The 27,987-nt window shown below is 46.2% G+C and overlaps 1 long non-coding RNA gene across 1 annotated transcript; it reads right to left on the reverse strand.

Moving 5' to 3' along the window:
* Positions 1–17,979: 17,979 nt before the first annotated feature.
* On the reverse strand, positions 17,980–26,577 carry LOC144295762 (uncharacterized). Its single transcript, XR_013362858.1, has 3 exons — positions 25,301–26,577; positions 21,654–21,781; positions 17,980–19,255 (listed from the first exon to the last, which is right to left on the reverse strand). It is a non-coding gene; the product is annotated as an uncharacterized LOC144295762 (long non-coding RNA).
* Positions 26,578–27,987: the final 1,410 nt, after the last annotated feature.

Consider the following 27,987-nt stretch of genomic DNA (forward strand, 5'->3'; position numbering starts at 1 on the left):
TGTTTTCTTACAATTGAATTTTGAGAGTTAATTATTCCGGATGCAGGTCTTTTATCAGATACAGACTTTGCATATATTTTTTCTAGCCTGTGACTTGTATTTTCATTCTCTTAATAGTGTCTTTCAAACAGCAGAATTTTTAATTTTGATGAAATCCAATTTATCACCTTTTCCTTTTATAGATTGTGCTTGTGGTGTCACATCTAAGAAATCTTTGCCTAAACTTGTCACCAACATTTTCTTCTGTTTTCTTCAAAAAGTGTCAGGCTTTTAGGTCTCATACTTGGGAATATAGCCCATTTTGAGTTAATGTTTATATAAGATATGAGGTATGAATCAAAATTCTTTTATTTTTATTTTTTGCATGTGGGTGTTGGACTGTGTCAGTACCATTTGTTACAAAGACTGTTCTTCCTCTGGTGTATTGCCTTTTGATCATTGTAAATCGGTTGTCCTTATATGTATGGGTTTCTTTTTTAGACATTTTATTTTATTTAAAGATTTTATTTATTTATTCTTGAGAGACACAGAGAGAGAGAGAGAGAGGCAGAGACACAGGCAGAGGGAGAAACAGGCTCCCACGCAGGGAGCCCGATGTGGGACTCGATCCTGGGTCTCCAGGATCAGGCCCTGGGCGGAAGGCGGTGCTAAACCGCTGAGCCACCCGGGCTGCCCATTTTATTTTATTTTTAAATATTTTATTTATTTATTTATTTATTTGAGAGAGAGAGAGAGAGGGAGAGAGAGAGTGAGCACATGCAAGTTGCAGAGGGAGAGGGAGAAGCAGACTTTACGCTGAATTGGGAGCCTGATGCGAGCTCCATCCCAGGACCCTGGAATCATGACCTGAGCTGAAGGCAGACACTTAACTGACTGAGCCACCCAGGTGCCATCTTTTTGGACATTTTATTCCATTCTATTGATATTTTTGTCTGTCTTTATTTCAACAGTATACCGTCTTGATTGCTATAGCTTTATAGTAACTCTTGAAATTAGAAGTGTTAGCTCTCCAACGTTGTTCTTCTGAATGTCCTTAGTAAATAGTCTAATCATTAACTCCTCCTTTATTTACACTCAGAGATCCTTTTGGGTGGGCTTCATTAATTTTCTCTCTGAATCTCCAAGGGGGCACTTATAGATTGGTGTGCTTCTGCTAACGCCCCTACCCTGCCTCTGTTTCTCTCACTCACTCTTAGTTCTGGACTTTGCCCCCAGCCTGGCCCAAAAGTAGAGGCCATCAGCTGAGAGCTTCCTGAACTGTTACACTTCCCCCAACTATATGGTTTTCTACATTTGCCCTAATCCATACCTGCTTCCTTCCTAGTTCAGAGAACAATACCAATTATAATAACGATCAGATAATTACAGTTACAAAAACTGAGTTCTTTCAATAGGCCAAACGCTTTATGCACTTTATGCCATTTCTCATTTCATCTGCAGATCTCTATCCGATAGAAATACTGTCCTTGACCTCATATTACAAAGGACATTCAGAAAAACAAAGTTCTAAAAATGAAGGTAAAAATTCTACTTCACAATGTTGTCTTCTGAGCTAAATGACTGTTTTAGTTGCTCAATAATAATTACCACTATTCTCATTATTGTCGTCATTGTCGCCATCATCATCTCCTATTTTCCCTCTTTTTTTTTTAAGGATTTTATTTATTTATTCACGAGAGACACAGAGAAAGAGAGAGAATGAGAGAGAGAGAGAGGCAGAGACACAGGCAGAGGGAGAAGCAGGCTCCATGCAGGTAGCCCTACGTGGGACTTAATCCTTTCCCCAGGATCAGGCCCCGGGCCAAAGGTGGCGCCAAACCCCTGAGCCACCTTGGCTGCCCTCCCTCTTTCTTTCCAGTCACTCTTACCTATTTACCTACTATGTTCCACAAACATATCCTGCAGCATCATTTCCATTTCTTTGATTTTGCTATTCTCTAGAAAGTCTTCCTACATTCTAGACCAATGATTGCAAAGTGCCACCCATGGGACATTAGAACTTCTCTTTATGTTCATTTTTAAAAATCTCATCTATTAAGGTTTAATTTTTACGTGTTTTATGTATTAACAGAGTATACATATAGTTTAGAAATAAGTATTATAACTATTGACGATACATGTTTAAAATTTTTTGAGAAGGATATACAATAAAAATAGTTGGGAGTTCACCATTCTTAACTGAGTAAAGTGACCCTGTCTTGTTCTTGTCCAGAACATCATGCCATTTTGTAATAACTGGGTGTCTTCTGCATGGACTGTGATCCAGTTAGGCTTAAGTTGCACGCAACAGTCAATCAGAGAAAGACAATTATCATATGGTTTCACTCCTATGTGGAATATAAGAAATAGTGCTAGGGACCATAAGGGAAAGAGGGGAAACTGAGTAGGAAAAAATCAGAGAGGAAGACAAACCATGAGAGACCCTTAACTCTGGGAAACAAACTGAGGGTGGGGGATAGGGTAACTGGGTGATGGGGATTAAGGAGGACACACGATATGATGAGCAGCGGGTGTTATACATAGCTAATGAATTACTGAACACTACATCTAAGCTAAAAATGTACTGTATGTTGGCAAATTGAATTTAAATTAAATAAAAAGTTGCACACAACAGGTTCTACTCCCATTAGTTTTAGCAGGAATGGATTTATTATAGGTTGTTGCCTTGTAGCGAAGTTCTTAAACTTTAGCATGCAGAAAGGTTTGTTAAAACCAAGATTACTGGGCCCCACCCCAAAGTTTCTGATTCAGTGGACCTGGTGTGTGGGGTCTGAGAATCTGTGTTTCTAACAAGTTCACAGGTACTGCTGATACTGCTGGGCCAGAGGCCACCCTTGGGGAACTGTTGGGTTACAGAATGGTGACAAGGGCTCAAGACAGAAGCTCCAGATTGGGCATCTGGACACAACTCCCAGAGTCACACTGCAAAACTGGCTTGGCCAGGTAGTGGCTGCACCTACTGCTTTCACTGTTAACCCCCAAATCGCACTGCCTCTGCGGTAGGTGTGAAAGCTGCAGAACCAGGAAGCTGTGCGGACACTGCTCCGTACCCAGGTGGTTAGAGACTTGACTAGACGTTACCGCCTTTTTGCCCTTGCTGGAGAAGGTCCAAAGCACCTTCTGTCTCACCTGTGTGAGACCGGGCAACCAAAGGGACCTCAGGAAAAACTGCTTTTTTTGCTCCTTTTCCTGCTTCTGTTCTTGCCACGACCTGCGCTTCTACCTTACACATGCCTTAGAGAACAGACCATGTGTGTTCTCCTTGTAAAGGTCAAGGAGTTGATTTCTTTGGAGTCTTTCAGCACAATGGATAAGATCTATAGAGTGTCAGGGCAGGTCAACATAAAGGTTTTCCAAGACCACAGATTCACCACGACCCCTGGCTCCGGGGCATAAGCGACTTATGGAGGACACCTAAATACTCCTTTTTGCTCCCAGATGCCTGGGAAGACATGTGCTCTGGACCACAATTCTCAGTAAATCCTCAGACCCCAGGCAAAGACCAGACTCTCTCTCCCTTCCTTTCTGAGTCTCCCAGACGTTGCTGTTTCTGTTCTCTCTGTATCTTCACTGAGCTCTGTTCTCACTTTCTGCTGGTTTGTGTCTGATTTCCATCCTGCAGGCCACCAAGGACCCTCTGGGTTGGCCCTGCGGGACCCCCTCTGGGTCCTCGGATGCAGCCTGCCTGCACCATCTGTATCCAGAGGGGCAGCGTGGTGGCCACTGACAGTGCTCACACTGCACCATGCGCCAGAGCATCTGCCCAGGGGCTGTGGCTTTCATCTTGCTGTCTGGTAGGGCAGCTGACCCCCAGGACCTGGCACAGAGCGGGCCCTCAGTGTACCCTTCTCTCTTTCCTAGCTTCAGCCCCCCGCCTGTACCCACCAGCATGCTGATGGGTCTTGCTTGAGACTTTGCCCTGCTGATACAATCTGCCAGGCTCCTATCCAGAGTCTTCCCTCTGCTTCTTTCCAGTCACATGGGCTCCCTGAACCTGCCAGTTATACTGGGGGGAGCAGAATTTTGCAGTGACGGGTCCACCTCAGACTCTTCCATTGGGAGAGTTTGTGACCCTCGGCTCACCTGGGATCTAGGTCACTGTGTCCGTGTGTCTCCCCCGCCCCCCTCCCGCCCAGGGTGATCTCTCCCCAGCTCCCTCCCTCCCCATGCTCATCTGCAGAGACAGGAGCCCAGGCGTGTGTAGGCTCTGAGACTGAGGCTGATCCTGGAAGAAAGATGTGAAACCCTTCCACGAAGGAGCTGTAAAGCGGCTTGGAGTGAACCCTCTCTCCCCAGGGCTTGCAGCTCTCACAGTGGTTTCCAGCCGACCTGGGACCTCGGCAGGCTACAGATGCAGACGCTCAAGTTGCCAGTTCACTAGCACAGTTCGGGGCAAGGTGTCGAGGTCAAGGTCAGACAGCTGGGGAGGCTCGCTCAGCCCACCTGCCTGCCAGCGCCCGGGGGCGGGGGTGGGGGGGGCGAGGACCCTCGTGCTCAGAGTTCAGGCGGTACTTCCTCCTGCCCGAAGTTCCAGCCTCTGCCTCTAAAGCCACGCTGGGTGCCACCCACAGCCCTTGCCGACCATGAATGACATAAGCTCGCTGTTTGAAAACGCTGGCAGTGCTCACCGAGTCAGAAGCCAAGCTTTAAACCGAGAGGCGTCATGACACAGCGGAGGGAGCGGAGGGCCGGGAAGTAGAAGGTCTCCCGGCTCCACTCGTTCCTCTCTGTTGACACGTTGTGGGACTCTGGACACATTTGTTTTTCTCTTTTTTCTTTCTTCTTTCTTTCTTTCTTTCTTTCTTTCTTTCTTTCTTTCTTTCTTTCTTTTCTTTCTTTCTTTCTTTCTTTCTTTCTTTCTTTCTTTTTCTTTCTTCTTTCTTTCTTTCTTTCTTCTTTCTTTCTTTCTTTCTTTCTTTCTTTCTTTCTTTCTTTCTTTCTTTCTTTCTTTCTTTCTTTCTTTCTTCCTTTCTTAGTATTTATTTATTTATTTATTTATTTATTTATTTATTTATTTATTTAAATGAAAGAGAGAGGGTATGAGCCCAGGGAGGGGCAGAGGGAGAGGGAGAAGCAGACTTCCCAGCAATCACACATCCCCATGCTGGGCTGGATGGAGGACCCCAAGATCATGACCTGAGCCGAAGTCAGACTCACTTAATTGACTGAGCCAGTCAGGTGCCCCTCTCTGCAAATTTCTTAACCTTTCCTTGCCTTAGCGTCTTCACCTGTTAAAAAGAGAAAACTGCCTTTGAGACTCATGAGGATGTAATATTAAGTTTTTTGTTTTTTAAACATTTTATTTATTTATTCATGAGACACACAGAGAGGCAGAGACACAGGGAGAGGGAGAAGCAGGCTCCCGGTGGGGAGCCCGATGCAGGACTCAATCCCAGGACCCCAGAATCATGACTGGAGTCAAAGGAGACACTCAACCACTGAGCCACCCAGGTTCCCCTAATATTAAGTTTTTAATACATGTTGTCACAGGGCAGCAATTAGTAATATTTACAGTGAGGAGGCCTGTATGGTCAGAGGCTAGTAGCTTATGTGCTTATGCTCATGAACACGTGCACCATCTCAGTATATGGCCAGTCTTAGCGGGACAGACTGCATTTGTAAATTCTACTCATCTGCTGTCTCAAATCCCATCTAGAATGAGGCAAGGTATAACAATTATTTTTTATATTGTACATTCACTTAGTAGGTGAGCACTTCCCCCATTTGGTGCTAGAGATATAGATTTGAGAGAGATAGTGCCTGCCCTCAAGGACCTCCCGGTCAAGGGGGCAAGGCCATCTTGCACATGTAATAGCAGACAGTGAGATGCATTCAGTCCCAGGGATGCACCAGCAGTGCTAAGAGCCCAGAAAAAGGGTGGCAAGCACCAAGGGCAGGCCTTTGTGTGCCGGGCCAAGGAGCTGGGACTCTTCTGTAGGCCGTGGGAGCCCCACTAGGAGAGAGAGCTGGTTGGGTTTGCATTTGGAGCTTTCACTGCTGCAGCTGGAGCTGGAGGAAAGGAGAATGCAGGACTGCAAGCACAGGCACCTCAGTCCAGGCGAGCAGTGGCAAGAGAGTGAAGACCATGGGTGGATTCCAGGGCTGGTGAGAGGGCCACTCAACAAGTTGAGGTGGCTGACTGGATGCAGGGACAAAGCCAAGAGGCAAGGACATGGGTGATTTCAGGGTTTCTGGCTTATGTGACTGGGTGGATGGTTGTGCTTTGGGCCACATTGGTCTTTGAACACAACAACAAAAATCATGGCATATTCTTAGTAATTCTGACTTCCTGTGGATTATTTTTGGTGCCAGAGTTTATTTAGTTGTCCCTCTTTGCTAAGAAAATCTTTTCTTTTTTTTAACACTTTTATTTATTTGAGATAGAGAGTGGGTGCGCATGAGAGCACAAGAGGTAGAGAGGGAGTAGCAGACTCCCCACTGAGCAGGGAGCCCAATGTGGGGCTCCATCCCAGAACCCCGGGATTAACCTGAGCTGAAGGCAGATGCTCAACTGACTGAGCCACCCAGGTGCCCCATTTCTAAGGAAATCCTATCTGATAACTAGTAGAGATTGTAAATAAGAGCGGAAATAAGGGCAGGACTCTTTACACACAACCCCCACCCCCCAAGGGAAGGAGTATTTATTTGCTGTTAACTTATGCGGCCTACTAGGGTGGAGAGGGGAGTGAGAGCGATGGCTTGGGAAGTACTGCACAGTTGCCCAGCAAGTGCTCAAAACAGCTCTGGTTTAGTCACTTTGCCAGGTCCCAACCCCAAAGGTTATAAAATATTTAATACTGTATTTTCATGGGAGAAATGCAACAAAGAAAAAGAAATGTGTTGTAAAGGTGGTCTGACCAGATATTGCTCAACTGGCTGGCTTAAAGGACAGCAATTAAAGAAGAAATATAAAAACAAAAACAGGGATGCCTGGGTGGCTCAGCGGTTGAGCATCTGCCTTTGGTCAGGTTGTGACCTGGGGTCCTGGGATCGAGTCCCACATCGGGCTCCCTGCATGGAGCCTGCTTCTCCCTCTGCCTGTGTCTCTGCCTCTCTCTCCCTCTGTGTCCTCTCATGAATAAATAAATAACATCTTAAAAGAAAAGAAAAGAAAAAAAAATCAAATGGCATTTTTTTCAGAGTTGAGTGAAAGTGAGGGAAAGATATATTTTCTGTTTGAGACAGACTTTTTTCCCCCTAATTAAGATGTATGTAAAGTCTAATTACAAAGACCCCAGGTAAACTAAAAATCTACTGTTGTGAATTTTAAAAGGTAGAAGGATTCATGTCAGAAGATGTTGGCTCTCACTGAGTTTCGGAGGACTCAAGTGCCTTTCGCATTATTAAGGACTGAGATTTTGGGACGCCTGGGTGGCTCAGCAGTTGAGCGTCTGCCTTTGGCTCAGGGCGTGATCTCGGAGTCTCGGGATCGAGTCCCACGTCGGGCTTCCTGCATTGAGCCTACTTCTCCCTCTGCCTATGTCTCTGCCTCTCTGTGTGTCTCTCATGAATAAATAAATAAATAAAATCTTTAAGAAAAAAAAAGGACTGAGATTTTAAGCTGCAGAGCATATATGCTTACCATTGGGGTGTGTGTGAATGCTGTGTGTGTGTTTATCTCACACCAAAGACTGAAATCTCACAGAAACCTCAGGTAGCAGGTGTCATGATTATCCCATAAACACAGCAGCACACTGTGGATTGCTGCCACGTAGTTATTTTCTTTAAACATATCTTTGTGGTATAATGTTCTCTTTCTGGAAGCAAACGCTTCCAATGCTGGATTCCTGAGTGTATCATTAAGCCTCCCCAAACACAAGTACATCTACCACGTTTTAAAAGTAATGGCCCGCATAGCTACTTAGCTCTGTGACTGGTGATACATGCAAAAAAACGGGATCTAAGAAGTGTTAATGAAGTAACCATCCCTGGCGTGTCTGGTGGCTCAGCGGTTGAGTGTCTGCCTTTGGCTCAGGGTGTGACCCCGGGATCCTGGGATCAAATCCCACATCGGGCTCCCCACAGGGAACCTGCTTCTCCCTCTGCATGTGTCTCTGCCTCTCTCTGTGTGTCTCTCATGAATAAATAAATAAATTCTTAAGAAAAAAAAAAGTAACCATCCCTGAGCACTGAACAGTCAGAACTAAGCCCTCAAATTGACACAGGAGCAGGCAGGTAGGGGAAGGAGGCTCTGAGGGCGAGTCCTAGCTGAGCGGCCTGGTAACCTGCAGCCATGCAGAGCGGCTGGGCAAAGGGGTGTCCCGATGCCCCATGCTCGGTCGTGTGCTTGGAACTCCACAGCTGGCAGATTGAAAGTTGTTTGCTCACCCTGTTCAAAACAAGAGGCGTAAAAGGACAACAACTGAAAGCCGAGTCACAATTTGTAACTGACTGGCTATGCTTGACGAGCCCCGTGTATTTATAATCTCTCAAAGCCAAATGCAAAGGTCCCCGTGCCTCATTAGTCATCCAGCCGCAGCAGTCTTGTTTATCGTGCTGTTTGTCACCACCAGACCTGAGCTAGAGTAAACTTTTCCTTCCCAAGCTTTCCTTGCATCAGAGCTGCTGCTTTAGCCTTTCTAAGTGATAGCAACCCATGTCTGGTTCAGGCTGGTCCCTGGGGGCTGTAATTGCAGAAGTACAACCTGGCAGTTAGATCACAAGGTCCCAGAAACCGCCAGGGCACCAACGTGCTTCCTGCCAGGCGACCTTCTGCAGCTGAAGACACGGGTGCCCCATCTGCAGCCCCTGGCTGCATGTGCTATTCCCAGGGCATAATGGAGGTGTCTGCTGAAAACGCCGAGTCAAAACCTGGAACCCTGGGCTCTTGCCCTGCCACCATATCAGCTTCCTGTTCGTGGAATGGCTTTGCTCAGGTGTTAATTGGCAAGGATGTTTGTTTGCTTTTGCTTTTTATAAAAAGAAAGGCATTTTAGTATGAGGCATTTCCTACTTTTGAATTAGCTTAGCACATGTTTCCTACTAAAAAGATAAGCATTATCTGTACAAGGATGCAGAATATCTTGCTCAGTTTAGCCCTTGGGAAAGGAGGCCTAGCGTCATAGCTGAGGGGATTCAGGCAGGGCACAGCCTTTGTGCTTGAGGATGTGGATGTTGGCCATGCTTGGCCCTGGCCTGGTTCATATCTCAGGCTCAATATCTTCGTCTGTAAAATAAGGTAGTTGTGAGGAGTCCACGAGCTAATGCATATGAATGATAGCCACACACAACGAATGACAGCCTTCATGACGTCCACACGCCGTTCCTTCACTAAAGGAAGGTTTATCACTCAGAGCAGATCTGTGGTGGAGATACTATTTCTATCACCCCCATTTTGCAGATGGGAGGTTGAGGCACAGAAGGTCACAGATAATAAGTTGCCCAAGGTCACACAGTTATTAAGGGGGCACACCTGGGATTTGAAACCAAGTTTGATTATAGAGCCCATGTTCTTACTTATGAAAATAAACTGCCTTTTGTAAGCTAGTTGGTGGGTGCTGTGTACTTGGTGATTATCCAGTATATACCAGCAGGGAGGGCACAGCCGATTTCTCATACCACAAGCCGTGTTTCTCCTCTTTGGATGTTATGCTAAGATTCATGGGTGACCCTTTAAAGTCCTAATAGCACCACTTACTTCTCAAAGGGTGAGTCCTTCTCTATGGCCTCAGAAAGTTGGAGCAAACAGAAGTGTGGTAAAGTGTCAAGGCAACAGTTAGTGTAGGGATGGTAAGATGCCACCATGTTGCTGCCAAATTAGGCCTAGCCAGTGGTGGGATGCTTTAGGTCATGGTGCGGGGTTCTTGATGGGGATTGCTGTGACAAGGAGACATTTGACCTGTGTGCTTGTGTCTAGGGAGGTGATGGAGAACTTCAGGTGACTTCCAGTCCTGGGAAGGAGATCTTAGGACAGAGTACTGGGTCCTATGAGTATTTCAGGTGCTTTTGCAGTTGGAGACTAAGAAGGATGATCAGGGCTGATTGAGAGAAGGCAGTGTGAGTTCTCCCACAGGTCTTTGTCTTAGAGACTCTGGAAGATTTTTTTTTTTTTTTTGGAAGATGTTTTAATAGTAAAGAGATGCCCATAGGATGAGACAGGATAGCTGTGACTCTGGCATTTGCTCGTGGAAGGCTAGAAATGCGAACACTCTTATGCTGGAACTTGCTTTAGATTTTTACCCTCCGTGTAATTCTGCTCCATGGCTGGTCAAGCACTATTTTAGGGGTTGGCAATTCAAAGATAGTAGAAAACACGGGCCCTGCCCTCAAGCAACAAATGTTCGTTGGAAGAGACAGACACATAAACGGAAAATATAAATCAACAGGGTAACCCAGAGGCAAGCATGAGGGATCATGGGAACTTCAGGAAGGAAATCTAACTCTGGGAGGGAGGTGGTGGGATCAGAGACGGCTGGTGATATCTGCCAAATGTCAGCCTCCAAAGCAGAAGGAGGTGGAAGGTAGCATGGAGGCAAGAGACAATCAGTTTTGTCTTGATGGGTCTTGAAATATTTGGTAAGGCAAGGCAGGGAATAAAGGTGGGGAGACAGGGCCATGTGTAATATTGGAAGGAGCTCAGGCTTCATTGGCTCTCTGGCAACGATGGTATCACTAGATATGTGAGTTGCTTTGTAAATAGATCCCTCTGACAGCAGTATGGAGGATGGAATTCATGGGAGAAGAGGCTGAGCCAGTGAGACCTGTTGCAGTGAATTCAGACAGGACGATAAGGGCTTGAGCCAGACTATGCCTATAGGAAAGCCGGGTAAATAAACTGAGCGGCACTGATGTTGGATTGGTTATGGGTAGAAGGTTGGAAGAAAGAAAATTTGGTGATGGTTCCCGGGTTTCTAGCTTGGGTGGCTGGGAAGATGGTGGCGCTACCACTGAGTTGGAAGTTACAGGAGAAGAGTTAGATTAGAATAGGAGATTATCAGGTCAGTCTTAAAAACATTGTGTTGGAACTGCCTGGTGGATATTTATATGGAGGCTTGGAGGCGGTTCCAGAGGCCAGTGTCGATGTCATCATCATCTAGTGCATTGTTGAAACCTTGGAGGAGAAATGGGCTCAGCTGCGAGCAGACCAAGGCTCTGAGAAAGGCCTGTGGCCCTGCTGGCAGCCTGAGCCTGGGGTGGCACCAGCTCAAGGCATCAGTTGCTGTGAAGCTCAAGGGCTCTGAACAAGAGTGGACTCCAGTGGGCAGAGATGCTGCAGCCTGCACTGGCTTTGCAGGAGAACTGGGGACAGTTGGCCTGTTTCTGGGCTCAGGACATTGGGTCCCAAAGCTGGTTCTGATGCAGGGCTGGGGAGAAGGGTGGGATGGGGGAGGAGATGGGATGGCAGTCCCCTGCTGGCTAAGAGGACTCTTTGAAATGGAAACCTTTAAAGTATTCGTGAAGCACCACGAACTATTCCAGTCTTTGGCGTCTAGGCAGAGGTCCTTGGGCAGGTGAAGGGAGGAAATCACTGGTCAAATTATGGATGCCCTCCTCCTCACACTAGCTCTGAGATTTTCACAGGTCATAGGCTTGTGACAGGCTTGGGCGCTGTCCTCAGGGGAGCGGACAGGGTGGGTCCATTCTGAAAAAAAACTCTGGGGTGGTTCCTCCCAGGTGGAGAAGCCCTGCTGTAGGGTACATGGGACTAAGTGGAAAGAAGTCTTGGGACCCTCAGACTTTGTCCCTCGAAGCTGAACTGTTTTCCACCAGCACTTCAAAGACATCCTCTAGCCCGACAGTGGTACAATCCCCCCCATTTAGAAATTTGTACACTTTTGCTCACACTGCAGTAAAATAATTACGGAATCATCACTCAATCACCCGGCATTATCAGGAAGGCTAGGGGAAGCACCCGAAGCCACAGTGCTCTTTGTAGAACACCACAAAATAGTGACATATTTATGTCTATTAAATGATTTCAGACAATTTCACAGGCAGAAAGTATGACTCTATAATATATGTATGCAATCTAAAATTACCACCAACTGTCCATGAAAAGAAAATCAAGCTGTCACACCAAGCCTAATTGGTGATTTCTGTGTCTTTCTGCTAATTTCTGTTAGCTATGCTCATTTATTTGTTTTGTCATAGAAGCATTCACTGGCAGACAAGTGGTAGCAGTTGCCAAAGTCTTAAGAAAAATTTGGGTAACAAATTTCAATGAGTATATTGAGGTTGTGGTGCCTTTGGGACAAGAGTGCAATTCCATCACCCCTGAAAACAGGCAATAACTGCAATCATTGAATTTAACTTGTAGAACCCTTGCGTCCCACTTATGGAATAAATCTTTGAGAACCACCGACTTAAATGATGACACGTATTTCTACTTTAACTGTCAGACGGCAACTGTGTTGATATAGATATCCTTGACCCAAGCAATGAGAGAGCTTTAAGGCATCTGAGAACCCTACTCAAACTGAAAGGCAGCCCCCGTGTGTTCTAGTCCAGAGACTTGGTCCTTGGTCCGTTCTACCTTGAACACGTTCTCCCCTCACTCTGTACCAGCAAGAAGCCTTGCTTCTAGGCTCAGCTCACAGGCCATTTGCTAAAATCATTGTACCAAGGGCTGAAGGTCTCAGAGAGAGAGACAGAGACAGAGAGAGAGAGAGAAGCCTCTTCCAGCTGCAGGTACTAGCCCACCACACTGCAGGGAGCTCCAACTTCTGCTTGAGTACCTTCAGGGCTGGGGAGCTCACTATTTCACAAAGAAAAGGTTTTCATTAAACACCTTTGATTCCCATCTGCAACTTCTAAAATCACCCGACCCTGAAATTCTGCCTTGTTTTTGCCATTGACACTTTCTCCCTTATATTATTTTGATTTGGGTACTTACTCTGTCGCTCTGTGGTAAGAGGCTCAGGTTTTGGAGTCATCTGGGCTGGAACCTTAAAATCAGAATTACCTTCACCATTTACTAGCTGTGTGACCTTGGCGAGTTACTCAACCTCTCTGAGCCTCAGTTATCACATATGTAAAATGAGTCATATTACTGTCTATTTCAAGGATTATCGTGAGGCCTAAGGTAAAGGGAAGGAAACTGCCTGACAGACAGGCATCAGTGTAGCTCAGATATTCTTATTCCCTCTCCCAGATTACAAAGTCACCGAGGGCTGGGACATCTTTGAATCTCTGCCTACCAGTCAGCAAAGGGCCTGTATGAGGAATCTAGAGGAATCTAATGACCTTACGGCATGAAAGAGACTGACCAAGACAGACAGGAATTGGGTATTTATTTGAAATGTCTAAAGTCATCAGAAGGTTTAAAAAATGTAAGGCCAACCCTCCCACAAAAGAAATGTGCAGAGCAGAAAACAAAACCCTGAGCAGAAAGCAGAGAGCAAGGGCAAGCTGGGACAGGCTATGAAGAAGAAATTGGGAAAGGTCGTGCAGAATCAGGTCAAGTTCTGGGGGAAGAAAGAGCAGGGACGCATGATGTGGTGAGTGCTAATTAACGTGGCTAAAGAGAACAGTGCCAGTGCGCAGCAGCAGCAAATGCCACAGAGCAAGGAGCCCCGCGCCAGGGCTGACCCGACGGAAAAAAGAAAAGCAATCTCTCCACCACACAACCTGTTTATGAGCCTGCAAATTTCCATGCATCCTTTCTCCTGCCGTTGCGGCTTTCTGGACGAGGAATGTGATGGCGGAGTGGCGGGCCTTCCCAAGATGTATTAACCCTGGAATTGGCTCCTGGCTCCTGTATAGGCTGCAGCCTCTTCCTGACTTCCTTTTCCTCTGTGCACGGCAGTATATGCTCATCCGGGAGCAGGAAATGATTGCATGCTTGTGCTTTTCTGCAGTTAGTTCTAAAGAGAGAAACTAAACGGGGCAAGAAAGCAAGCTGGATGTTTGGAGAGATTCTAGAAGCTTTTAAAGACTAGCTGGGAACCAAGGCAAGAAAGGAAAAGTGGAGGCTGGCCATTCAGGGTCCCCGGGAGTGGGGACCTGTGGGAATTCATCTCAGGCTGGCTTATGTGTATTCTGCACTGCAAGGTGACTTTACAGGTCTATTTGGAGATTCCAACCCAGGCGAGAAAGGAACACCCTGCAAGCTCTCGGACTGTACGATACATTGAAAAGAGAACAGGGCTCCGGGAGAATTTGGGAGAGCAGGTGGAGGGGCAGCGCCAGCTGCGAATCACTCACCCTCCAGAGCAAATCATGGCCTTTTTTTTTTTCCTCCTGGAGAATCAGCTGTTAAACATTTACCAGCACGCTGCTGTGTATAAACAAGACCCAAGAGGAACCAGTTAACCTACTAGAGTGAACAAAGAGTTTGGCACAAAACTGGGGGCAGATAAGCAGATAAGGTTAATTGTATTTAGTATCCCTTCATTAATGAAAACCTGGTAGGAATGCTACCTAATGTGACTCAGCAATCAGTGCCATTTACCGTACATCCTTGGAAGCAATAGTATTGGCTTTTAGTATTTCTTCTCTTTTGCTTTTCTTGCCCCTAAATTGGAGGCCTCCTGTTGCAAAACTCCCCAGTTTACAGGTTATTCATGCCTGATGGGCATGAAAAGTCGTGTGAAAAGTCTGATGTAAGAATTCAGGGAGTTGCGGGCAAGCTGGCGGCTGCAGATACTGAGGTGGAGTTCAAGGTTGAGGGGGGAGGGCCTAGAAGTGTGGGCTGGAGTCTGGTGTTTTTATCTCAAAACTGGATTCCAATCCCTCTCTTTTAAGCCTTAGAACAATTTTTCCGTAGTAATCCCAAGTACCAGAAGTGCTGTTGCCGCCCGAAGGTGGTGAGTGCAATTTTACCGTGTACTTGAGAAATGGGGTGTTAATGGAGTTTGGGCATCGTGCTCCCTCCATCCATTCCAGAAACCGCAAGCCTTGAGGTCCACCCCACCAGTCGACCAGCTTTCTCAACTGAGAGACTATGGTCTGGCTTCCCAAAGTCCTGTGTCTGTGAAATCCAGCCAGATGCGACCTTTCATTTCAAAGGTGTGACATGGTGACATGGAAAAGATGGGATGTGGAGTTCGGGGTCAAAAGACTAGGTTCAGGCAAACTAATCTCTGGAGAGAAATCAGAAAGTGGTTGAGGGTTTTCTGGGAGAGGGCCTGAGGGGATTTTCTGGGTGATAGCAATGTTTGATTTGGTTTTGAAGTAGGCACCATACTAGGTGCAGAGCCCAGCGTGGGGCCTGAACTCAGGACCCTGAGATAAAACCTGGACTGAAATCAAGAGTCTGGACGCTTAACCGTCTGAGCCACCCAGGCACCCCTAGAAATGTTCTGTATCCTTTCCGGGGGGTGGGGGAGTAACATACGCATATACATTTGTCAGAATTCAGCAAACGGCACTGATGATCTGCGCGTTTTATTGAATGTAAATGAGACAGCAGGTTTTAAAAGAGCAGGTTCAAGTGCGGGCCCTCCCTTCCAGTTCAGATGCGTCCTTCATCTCTGAGCCTCGGTTCCCTCTCTGAAAACTGGAAGGACCACTTACACCTGCGCCATGGGTGACCGCGTCTATTATCAAACGAGACCACGCGCGCGTCCCAAGTGCTTTGTGAACGAGAAGCAGCCCAGGCCGCGGCGACTCCGGCTGTTCTGCTCTTCACCCAGCTGCCTTCTGCAGCAGTTTCTTGAGCGGGCACGGATCTGTGGGCTCTGCCCTGCAACTTCCCTTGGAGAGGAGTGTTTATCTATTTTAAGGAGACTCTGGAGGTATCAAAATGCTGCAGAAAAGCAAATGGAGTATGATTTCCCGGGGAGAGGAGGGCGGCAAAGGGAACAGCTGGGGAGAAAGCATGTATCCAGCTGGGCAGCAGGGCCAGCCGGTGCCCGTGCCAGGGAGTCGCTGAATGCCTGTGAGAGAGTCGTGACCAGGAAAAGCAGTGTGAGTAAAAAAATAAAACATAAAAAATTCACATCTTGCCAAACAAACTGGGTCACATTCGTGATGGAGTTAGTCACTGAGCAGAGCCGGAAAAGCGTTTTCAGGGGGAAAAAGCATGGTTGGGGGGACCCTGGTGACTCAGCTGAAGCGGCAAAGGCCACTTGGGCCTCCTGGCCTGGGGTGGTAGTCAAGCGAGAGCGTCTCTGTGGCTCCTGCAGCGTGTCTTGCAGTATTTGGAGTTTGAACTTGATCTTTGCTCCCAAAGACAATCACAAACAAACCTTTACGTTGGAATCAAGAATATAGCACACGTTTTAAAATGGAAAAGTCTTAGTGAGAAGCCAAGTTAAACTGAGACCGGAAGAGTGGGAAGGCCATTGCGGAGTTCACCCCCGGAATTCGAGTGGGAGGTGACAACTGCCCGAGTACAACCGAGCTCTGAGTGATGACACTGGCAAAGGTTTCAATTTAGCAACTTGAAAGTCAGAGCAAAGAGCAAATGCCCTTTGGCAACGAAAACCTAGAAGATGATTGAACAATGCCGGAATCAAATTTAAAATCGTTGGCCACTAAAGCAAAGTTAAAATAGGGAAAGATGTAGCAGGAAGAAACAATCTAGAAGACAAATCTGATGTGTGAAATTTTGATTTTATCCTCATTATAAAAATTTTGGTGCTTTCTGCTAGATGGCTCTGCCAAGAAATGTGATATGTTGAAAAAGAAGAGGAAATGTTCTCTAGATGCTGAGGCTATAAAAGGCTGTTTAAAGTGATAGGAATCAGTCGAGGTTCTCCCCATGACCGAGGTTATAAAATTAGGATCTTAAAACTACCAAATCTGGGTTGAGAAAAAAAAAAAAAAAGCTCCAGTAAAAGCCATACCTAAATTTATCTTAATATAACTTACATTTTCCCACAATGTCTGTCTTTTCTCTGGGCATGTCGGATTCCCAGGGCTGTTAATTCCCTCCCGGAAGAGCTGTCTGTTGGAGCAAGGTGGGGAGCTGGGGTGAGGAGGCACAGTGAGAAAGCAGGGGTGTCTTTCCTATAACCTCTGAATGGGGACGGAGGGGGCCATGAGACGTGGACGCTGGCACGTGGGGCGGGGAGGATCAGGGGGCTCAGGATGCTGAGGGAAGCCTAGCTGGGTGCAGCCTTTCCCACCCAGGTCTTTGTCCCACCAGTAATCTGATGCCTTAAATGTCTGCCTCTCCTCCCAGGTCTTCGGGAACAGTTGGACACACGACTCCTCTCCACAAGTCACTTGTGGGCTATGAATTGTACGGAAATCTCTCATTTCTCCCTGGCTTCGGAGGGAGATTTGGGTTTGAACCTCAGGACCATTGCGTAGGGGCCATCTGGGAAACCTCTGTGAATGCTAAGTTTCTTGAGAGGTGGCAGAGAGTGAGTAGCCAGTATGCATGGGCTGTTTAACACTTTGCCAAATACTGGGATAGACCTTGATGGTGAAATAGCCAAATCAACATGCAATCGGTTATCCTTTTTTTTTTTTTTTTTTTTTTTAATTTTTAGAATTTATTCATGATAGACACAGAGACACACAGAGAGGGAGAAGCAAGCTCCCTGTGGAGAGCCTGGTGCAGGACTTGATTCCAGGACCCTGGGATCACGACCTGAGCCCAAGGCAGATGCTCAACCACTGAGCCACCCAGACTTCCTGGCACAAGATTTTCTTAAACCCTTAGAATTTCCAGGAATGATAGGAGAGGAGCTTCTTTTGTTATTCAGAACAAGCCCCTTTCAGCCACACCTGAGTTTATGCTAATGAAGTGACTTCATTGCTTCAGGATGGGATCTGTTTGCTAGAGGAACCAACTCTGTGATAAGACAGTTGGAAATTTCAGTTCTAACCCCTGACCTGGGAGGGGAGAGGGACTAGAGATCGAAGTAACCACCAATGGCCAATGATTTAATCGATCGTATTTGGGTAATTTTACAACCTCCATAAACAATGAAGTTTAGAGAGCTTCCAGGTCAATGACCACATCAAGGTGTGGAAAGGTGGCACACCAAGAGAGGATGCGGAAACTCTACTACCCTGCCCTCCCTCCACCCAATACCCTGCTCCATGCATCTCTTCCATTTGACCGTTCATTTGTTTCCCTTTAAAAAATTTTTTTTTTTAAGATTTTATTTATTTATTCATGAGAGACACAGAGAGAGGCAGAGACACAGGCAGAGGGAGAAGCAGGCTCCCTGAGGGGAGGCCGATGTAGGACTTGATCTCAGGACCCTGGGATCACGCCCTGAGCCAAAGACAGATGCTCAACCACTGACCCACCCAGGTGTCCCTCATTTGTATCCTTTATAATGCCCTTTACAATAAACCATTTCCCTGAGTTCTGTGAGCCGTAATAGAAAATTCTGGAATCTGAGGTGGGCGTTGTGGGACCCCCTAAACTTTGCAGCCTTTGGGAGGCCCCCAGGATGTGCTATTGGCACCTGAAGTGGGGGCAGCTTTATGGGGCTGAACGTGAAGCTGTGGACTCTGTACTAATTCTGGAGAAATAATGTCAGAATTAAATCACAGAACACCTCCCTGGTGTCCAGAGAGTTGGAGAACTGTTTGACTTGGTACAAAAACCGCACTAATTTGGTGCCAGGGTGTCATGAATAGAAACAGCCTAAGGAACAGGTTTAGGAGCATGGCCCACGGTGACCCCTCACTGGGGCTGGGGCAGGACATTCTGATGGTATCAGAGTTCTTGGGTGGCAAGCAATTGAAAGAGGTTGTGATGAACTTACTGGAAAAGGACTTTGCTGGAAAGATATGGAGTAGTTGCTTGCTGGATGCTAAAGAGCCAGGCCTCAGGAAGAAGGAAGGCTGTTAGCAGGAAGGAATGGGCAGATTCTATGTTCCCCCATCAGAACGTCTAAGCCGCAGTGTTTTCTGTTATTCTCTCAGAGGCTCCAAAGCCTAGGAACCAGTCTGGATGGCCTAGATGGGGTTCTGTGCGCCAGTTCCATCCTCCCAGTAGGAGGGGCCCAGGGAAAATCTTTGGCACTCAAGACTTCTCAGAATGGGAGAAGGGTTAATTCACTAATGGGAAATCAGGGTGCTTTTACCCCCCAAAGTGGAAAGGCATGTATGACAGGCCAAAGCAAAGATCCTTGGCATGCTGATTTTAGGCTCCACTGTTAAAAGAAAGTGTAGAAAAACAAGAAAATGATTTCATTGTACCCTTCCCTGGCCAGGATCAGGCCCAGTTCTGGGAAGCACACTGTCGGAGGCCTTTGACTGCTTGGGAGGTGTTCAGAAAGAGCAATTTAAGACAGTGAACATCTGGAAAACATGACACATAAGAAATGGTTGGAAGACGAGGGGAAGAAATCCAAAGAAGAGAAGACGGAGTGCGCCTCTACTGGCTGTTCTCAGATATCTTGAAGATCTGGAATGTAGAAGAAGAAAAATTTTCTATCTGGTGGCTCCAAAAGGAAGAACTAAAAAAATCAACTGCTGGAAATTAAATGAGCTGATGTAAGGTAGGGAACTTTCCATCCCCGAGAAACCTTGGTTCTTTAATTAGCAAGAGCAATAAGTACACTCCTTGCATTGTACTATAACACACCAGTGTGTCACAGCCCTGTTTTTGGGGACCCCAACCTAATGGCTGTCAGTGAAACAGCACTCCCTGTTTGGCCACCTTTGCTAAAGAGCACTTTTCCATATGTAGAGTCCTGGATGTGCACAACGTGAGTGATGATGGATGGAAAGGACAAGAAGGAGTTCCTCCAGATACCTTTCAACCTACATGCCCAGAGCCACATGGTACAAACATAGCATGGGGAGTCCTTAATTTAGAGCATTGCTTTACTCAAGGACCTCTCTTGCCAAGTGTTGCATTAATGTGCATCCTTCATGCACCTCTCAGTGCAAATCAAGCCAACATCTTGCTTTACCATTGAACAGTATTCAATGAAGTTATGTCAAGTCTCTTGGGCTAATTCCTAGACTAGAAAGCTATCATATCAGTGTTGGAAGAAATTTTGTGGTCAACAAGTTTATAATGCTTGAATATATACAATGGCATTCTTGACAAGTTGATTTGTAACCTGGTCTTGATTTTTTTCAGACACTCACAACCTCCTAAAGTAGTGCACAGCACTTTGGGAAGTTTTGGTTGACAAAATCCCTTCAAACTTTGGGGTAAACTCTACGCTCTATGGGGCTATATCTATCAAAATGTAAAATATACAGAGCCTTTGACCAGCAATCCCACTCTTAACAATCCATCCTACAGATACAGTCCCCATGGGCTCAAAGATATCCAATGAATATCTATTCATTACAGCAAAGGGCTGGAAATCATTTAAATGTTTAACCAGGGGACTGATTAAAAAAATTATGGAGTATCTGATCTGTGGAATATCAGGCAGCTGTTAACAAATTCAACTATTTTCAAGTACTGATAGGGAAGTCTTTACATTGGTTCTTTTGTCCCTGGCGCTGTTGATTTGTGAAAAAAGGAAAGCGTCTCAATAATATGTGTCACATTTATGTAATCAAAAAGAAGGATACACACAAATATATGTTAAGGTTTTATCTGGAAAGATATTGGCAACTGTACTTGCCTCTGGGAAAGAAAACGATGAGATGGGGTATCTGGTAGACAGGAGAATTTTATGTGCATATGTATATGAATATATATCTAGGTATGTTTATATGTATATGTACATATCTTTCGCTGTCTCTCTCTACCCAGCCCCCTTTCACTTTTGAAGTTTGTTTACCCTGTAAATATATCACTTAAAAAACTTCTTTAGAAATATGTCTTCTTAGGCAACAAAACCAAAAATAGACAAATGAGACTATATCAAGCTTAAAAACTTCTATGCATCAAAAGGAATAATCAATAGAGTGAAAAAGCAGCCTACAGAATGGGAGAAAATACTGGCAAATCAAATATGTGTTAAGAACTTAATAACCAGAACATATAAGGAACTTCTATAAATCAACAACAAAATTCCTGAGTAACCCAATTAAAAAATGGGCAAAGGGCCTGAATAGGCTATTCTCCAAAGAAGATATTCAGGAGAAGATGAACATATAAAAAAATGCTTGATGTCACTAATCATCAGAAATATGTGAATAAAAATTACCATGACATGTCATCTCACACCCATTAGGTTGACCACTATCAGAAGAAAAGAATGTAACAATTGTCAGCAAGGATGCAGAAAAATTGGAACCCTTGGGCACTGTTGGTATGAATGTAAAATGGTACAGCCATATGGAAAACAGTATGGAAGTTCCCAAAAAAATTAAAAATGAAATTACCATATGATCTAGCAATCCCATTTCTGGGTATGTATCTAAAAGAATTCAAAGCAGGATTTCAGAGAGATAGTTGTACATCTATGTTCACTAAACTGTCATTCACAATAACCAATAGGTGGAAATGACCCAAATGTCAATAAGTAAATGAAATGTGGCATATACACACAGTGAAATATTATGCAGCCTTAAAAAAGAAGGTAATCCTGCCTCAGGCTACAACATGAATGGATGTGAAGCCCATCATGCTAAGTATAATAAGTCAGTCACAAAAGGACAGATACGATGTGATTCCACTCACGTGAAGTGTCTAAAATAGTCAAAATGATAGAAAGTCGAAAGGTGTTTGCCAAAGGCTGGGGGGGGGGGCAGGAGAAATTCGTGTTTAATGGGTATAGAGTTTCGGTTTTGCAAGACGAGAAAGTTCTAGAGATCTGTCATATAGTAATGTGAATATATTTAATTGTATTGAATTGTACACTTAAAAATGGTTAAGATGGCTTAAAACTGACCTCTAGGGGCACCTGGGTGGTTGAGCATCTGCCTTTGGCTCAGGTTGTGATCTTGGGGTCCTGGGATCGAGTCCCGTGTCACGATCCCCGCAGGGAGCCTGCTTCTCCCTCTGCCTGTGTCTCTGCCTCTGTTTCTCATGGAAAAAAAAAAAATCATTAGGAAAAAAAATCTGACCTCTTAAATCCTGGTACAGAGCCCACCTGGTTCTACCTCTTAAAGCTGTACAAAATACTTTAATCTTTTTTCTAATACAGAAGGGCCTTTAAGACTTCTCCCGAGGCCCTTAAACTGGCTTCCTCTTCTCTAGGCCGAACAAGTGCTTCTTTACATGGGTTCTGCCCCTGGTCATCTGGTCTTACCCGCCTCCTCTGGCAGACCCAGAACTTCCAGCTGAGCTACAACAGGATGGTGGGGTCCTTGATGCAATGAAGCCCCTCTGCTTGGGAAAGCGGCCTCACAGACACCCACCTCTACCCAGGGAGACCCTGTCCTGAATACCCAGTGGGAGCATGGTGGCTAGCTGGTGAGGATATCTCATAGTGGGGTATCCGGGGAGGGAAGGACCTCCCATGGGGTGTGGACCAGAAGGGAACCGAGGCTGGGTGTGCAGAGGCAAGCTTTGCTAATTGTGTGATGCCCTGACTTTACTGCACAAGTGTTCCCCACACATAGTCATGAATTTGCTGGAATAAAAGAGAAAACCAGTATCACTTAAATTCATATGGCTACTTTATACTTCTTAAGGCATTTTGCAATTGGATTAAATTTGCTACTCATGACAACTCTTTGAGGTAGGCAGTCTGCAAATATTTTTCTCATTTCAAGAAAAGATGACAGCCAGCGGATGAAGGACTTATTCTGTGTCCTTACTGTGCTGACCCTTTCCACTCTGCAGTCTGCCTTTGATTTTATGTAAAAACAAGCAAAACAAGCAAAACAGAAACAAAAGCCAAAAAGGCCATTTCCTCCATTGTCCCAAGTCTTCACAATTTTGAAAAATGAGAATGTTTTCTGCAGAGATAGATGCAACAGACCGAACTGTTTCCAGATCATGATGCGCCGGGATGAGTGCCAAAGGCCCTCACTGAGCCTGCAGAGCGGGGGCCTCTTCTTTGACTGCATCGGTGACACCTGAACCCGCCAAAGGGCAAGGGACCAGTTAAACTTCCCACTCTGGGGAAACAGCAGTCCTCTGCCCATGGCTCTGTAAGAGGAGCCAAAATATCATTAGGACCAGGGGTCTGTGATCCCCCTCCTGCAGGGACAGGAACCCCCCAGAATGGTGGGCGGGAAGAGGGCCTCTGGCAGCCAGCATTTAAGAATGTGAGTACCAAGAGGCCTCCAGTAAGCCGGGGCTCTGCACATCATCCGGGCCCTGGCTGTTTCTCCCCAGCTGCACCTGGCCCTGGCGCTGCACTCTGCCCCTAGTAACCTTATTTTCCCCTTTTAGGACGCTCTCCCTGGCCATTTTCACCTAATTTCGTCAGGATCAACAAGTTAGGGAAGTAAAAGGAAGAGGCACAGAAGAAAATGTCCTTGCAGTCTGGAGCACCAGGGTCCCCCAGGGAATGAGGTAAGGGCTTCTCTTCTGGCAGACGGTGGTGGTTGGGGGTGGGGTGGGGGTGGCATTTTGCGGTAAAAGATACTCCCCGGTGTTCTAAACGGGCCAAGTCTGGGCTAGGGAGAAAAGGAGGCCCGGCGAGGGGGTGCAGGGGTGTCTGCAGGAAGTCGGCTTCCTGGCCTCTCCCGGATAGATCTGGTTGCTCGGCGTGATATTTAAAATGCTGAACCAGCGGGCCTGACCAATCAGAGCCGAGCCCGGGAGCGGCTCCTGCAGGCCCTCTGCTGGGCCGCGTGTTCCAATCCGGCCGCAGGACTGCGGGTCTGGCTGTCTACCTGCCCGGCGCGGAGCTGGCCCCCTGGCGCTCGTGGCGCGGCCGTGGCGGCGGGGCGGGGTGCGAGAGGCGTCCTGAGGGGCTCCCGAAGGGCTCCCGAAGGGCTCATGCCCACCCCCGGCAGCCCCGGGGCCTCTTCCCGCTCCGCCCTCCCCCCAGGGGGCAGGTGCTGCCGGGGGCCCGGGGTGCCGCGGAGCCCCAGTGCCCGACCCGCGTCCGAAGCGCCAGGCGATCTCGCCTCCCGGGAGGCACGTCCCTCCCCGGCTTTACCACCCGCTCCTCCCCGGGGGCAGCCGGGACGGGCGCCTCGTCTCCTGCTCCAGGGCTCTAACCCCGGGGGGGGGGGGGGCTGGGCTTCCAGAACCGCGGGCTGTGGGAAAGGGCTTCGCACCTGCCAAACCGCCGGCTTCCCTTTTCATTCTCGAGGGCTCGGGGGTAACACGAGCGTTTGAAAATGTGTCCTTTGCGCCGCGGCTTCCATTCCCCACCCCACCCCCCCCCAGGCCAGCGAGCTCATCTCCCGAGAGTGAAAAATCAGGCGGCTGGGGGTCCCGATGCGCGTCCCCTGAGCCCCACCTCTGCAGCCGGCCGGCACCGGAGGGGAGGGTCGGACCCCTTGTCCTGAAAGGGGAGATCAGAAAGATCCCTTTTGATCGTCACAGCCTGAAAACTTCGGCTCCGGAGAGGCTTGAAATGGAGAGCTTCGTTGTACTACTTTTATTTCTATACATATTATTTATTTCCAATACATATATGTGTGTGCATGTATATACATTATATATATATATAGTTTAAAAATTCATATGTTTACAAGACATAAATCACAGGGACACCTGGGTGGCTCAGCAGTTGAACCTCTCTCTGCCTTTGGCTCAGATCATGATCCCAGCGTCCTGGGATCCAGTCCCCCATCAGGCTCCCTGTGAGAAACCTGCTTCTCCCTCTGCCTATGTCTCTGTCACTCTCTCTGTTGTCTCTCATGAATAAATAAATAAAATCTAAAAACAAAACAGTCACAACACAATAGCCTCCTGGCCCATTCTTACTTCCATTTAGTGATTCCCAGAGCCACCAGCAGTCTGGGATTTTAGTTGTACTTGCAGCATTTCAGGTAATATGCTTATAAGGCTGTATCCTTGTGAGTTTTAGAAATCATTTACTGACATTACTGTGGAAGATAAGGGTTTAGCTTTTTCCTCCTTCCCCAGACACAGGTACTCACACTCCTTCACTTCCCACAGCAGTCCTGTATTTCTTTCCCATCTTAGATGTCATCTATTCTACAGTATAGCATTCTTTATGAGTCACTACCAAAGAGCAGAATTGCTTTCAATTAACCATGATCCAATACTTTCTTATCACTTTGGCTACAAGATTCAGTTTGACTTTCAAGGTGTGAAAATGTGAAAAATATGTGCATTGTAGAATATCATGAAGTAGGGGACATCACAATATCTGATTAAATCACTGGTCAGTATTTGCATTACTTTAACTGTGAATATTGTTTACAGTGTGCTATAATTACATGTCTGCTCTTGTGCATCTTTGCCCCCTTGGAGTCAATGATTGCCTTGTCTATTTAACTGTAATTTTGGGGGTATTTATGAGTAATTCACCCCCAAGCTCTCCCCAGTGTGGTGAGCATGTTGGTAATCTCTCTGTTATGACTCCTTCCCCATGAGAACATCCTCCTGGAGCTGTCTTCCTCCTCCAAACTCAGTGCTGGTTCCTCCTGGGCCCACTGTACTTACCAATTTGAGAGCCTCGCTTCAGCATCATCCTAGGATTTCTCCTTCCTTCTTTTCTATGTTGGATCCCCTGTTCTCTGGAGCTCCTGTCTTCTATCTTGGTCAATCCTTGGAGCATATCTTCCAATAGCTTCCTGAAAAGGGCCTGTGGCAGGTAAAGGTTTGGAGACCTTATAAATGTCTTTATTCTGTTCTTGCACTTGAAAACTTGTCTGGTTATATTACTTGACCTTGGAAGGAATTTTTCTTCATGTTTGAGGCTTCCCCCCAATGTCAGGCGATTTACTGCTGGCACTAAAAGGATGTGTGCATGGGTGAAGTTTGTTGACCAGTGGGCTCCCTGTCAGTGCTTATGCAGGAATTTTGGATGTCTGGGGTGGGGTGGGGTGGGGTGGGGGGAATCCTACTGGGTCAGTCTCTGTAAGTCTTCTCTGTTGGAATGGTCGGCTTCTCTAGAGCTGAATCATCTGTTCTTCGCCTGTGGGGTGTAAGCCTCATGACCAATATTCTGGGAGCCAAGAGTGAAGGGGACCGTGGGATCTTGCAAACCAAAATGCAGACTCATTTAATCCTGTCTCAGTACTGTGTCACGTGCTAGCTGTCAGCTGTTGTCACTGTCCAGATGATCTCAGATTTAACCTATTCTCCCAGGACTGGGTGGGGGTAGTGGCCTGGCTGCACAGGTGCAGGAAGAAACGTGGGGAGTCTCACTGCCCCTTGCACAAATTTCAGCACACCTGCACCCACGTTCTGCACAGAGGGAACCAATTTCAGTTTCTAAGGTTTTGTGGTGTAGCTTGTTTGCTTCTTATAGGCTTCCTTTTCTGTGGGCTAGGTTTTGGCTTTATCTTCTCTGCTAAATTATTTAGCTCTTATTCATCTGCTTCTTTAGTTTCGAGAATATTGTTGATGTTTTTTGTTTGCTGTTGTTTTTGTTCCTGTCTTCTCTTTGTCCTTATGGGTCTAGACAGGGTGTACTAGTAAATGTTTGGCAACTGGCTTTTGGGGGAAGCGGGAGCCCTGATTTGTAGCAGTCCAGTTTCTGTGGTATAAATAACTCCTAATGTGGCTAATTGCAAGCTACCAAAAGGACGTCACTGAACATGCAGATGGGAAGAAATGCAAAGTAGTGCATTCTTATATAATACAGATCTTTCTTGACTTATAATTGGGTTACAGCCTGATAAACCCATTGTAAGTTGAAAATATTGTAAGTTGAAAATGCATTTAATACACCTAACCTGGGCAGCCCCGGTGGCTTAACGGTTTAGCACCGCCTTCGGCCCGGGGTGTGATCCTGGAGACCCGGGATCTTGTCCCATGTCGGGCTCCCAGCATGGAGCCTGCTTCTCCCTCTGCCTCTCTCTCTCTCTCTCTCTGTCTCAAATAAATAAATAAATAAATAAATATCTAAAAAAAAAAAAATACACCTAACCTACTGATCCTCATAGCTTAGCCTAGCCTATCTTAAATGTGCTCAGAACTCTTACTTTAGCCTACAGTGGACAAAATCATTTAACACAGAGCCGATTTTACAATAAAGTGTTGAATATCTCATGTAATTTGTTAAATACTGTACTGAAAGTGAAAATCAGAATGCTTGAATGGGACAGAATGGTTGTCGGTTGTGCAGGTTGTTGCCCCTCTTGATCACGTGATTGGCTGCGATCGTCAGCTGCTGCCCAGCATCACAGACAGAATCACAATGTATGCATATCACTCCCTGGGAAAAGATCAAAATTCAAAATTTGAAGTCTCACTTCTATTAAATGAGAATTGCTTTCACACCATCATAGAGCCAGAAAATCTTAAATCGAAACATCCTCACTTGGGAACTACATTTCTACCATACAGATACAATAGCCATAAACAGTAGATATAAATGACCTCAAGAGAGTACATAATTGTAAAATTGCTATAAATGATAAGTTTTGAGAATTCATTAGCTTTGTTTTTAATATAATTTTAAAAATTTTAGGTGCATACAAGTTAATTTTTAAAATGGCTATATTTAGGGGCACCTGGCGGCTCCGTGGTTGAGCGTCTGCCTTTGGCTCAGATTGTGATCCCGGGATCCTGGGATCGAGTCCTGCATCAGGCTCCCCGGAGGGAGCCTGCTTCTTCCGCTGCCTATGTCTCTGCTTCTCTCTGTGTCTCTCATGAATAAATAGATAAAAATCTTAAAAAATAAATAAAATGGCTGTATTTAACAACTAGCTCAAAAAATTCCTAAAAATTTCACCATCAGTTTTCACAAGGCACTGTCAGCTTTCCCTAGTATACCACTGGGGAAATGCCTTTTTAATGATTTGTCATTTCAGTATAGTATTAAAAATCTGTTTTTCAGTTTGCTGCTCTACAGCATATAATTACCTTTCCTCATATTTTGGGGTTTCCTCTCAGTTTTATTGAGATATAATTGACATATAACTCATGCATTAACACCATGGTTATCCATCTAGAATTCACATTATGGATGACACCTCAGGGAAATGAGACGATACTTGATTTGAGGGGTAAAAAGAGTTTAGAGGGGCACCTAGGTATCTCAGTTAGTTAAGTGTCCGACTTTTCGTTTCAGCTTGGGTCATGATCTTGGGGTGCTGGGATCAAGCCCTGTGTGCGGCTGCCCACTTGCTGCAGAGTCTGCTTGTACCTCTCCTTCCTCCTCTGGGCCTCCCCTTGCTTGT

The sequence above is a fragment of the Canis aureus genome, chromosome 24 (assembly GCF_053574225.1).
Source record: "Canis aureus isolate CA01 chromosome 24, VMU_Caureus_v.1.0, whole genome shotgun sequence".
In the NCBI taxonomy this organism is placed as follows: Eukaryota; Metazoa; Chordata; class Mammalia; order Carnivora; family Canidae; genus Canis; species Canis aureus.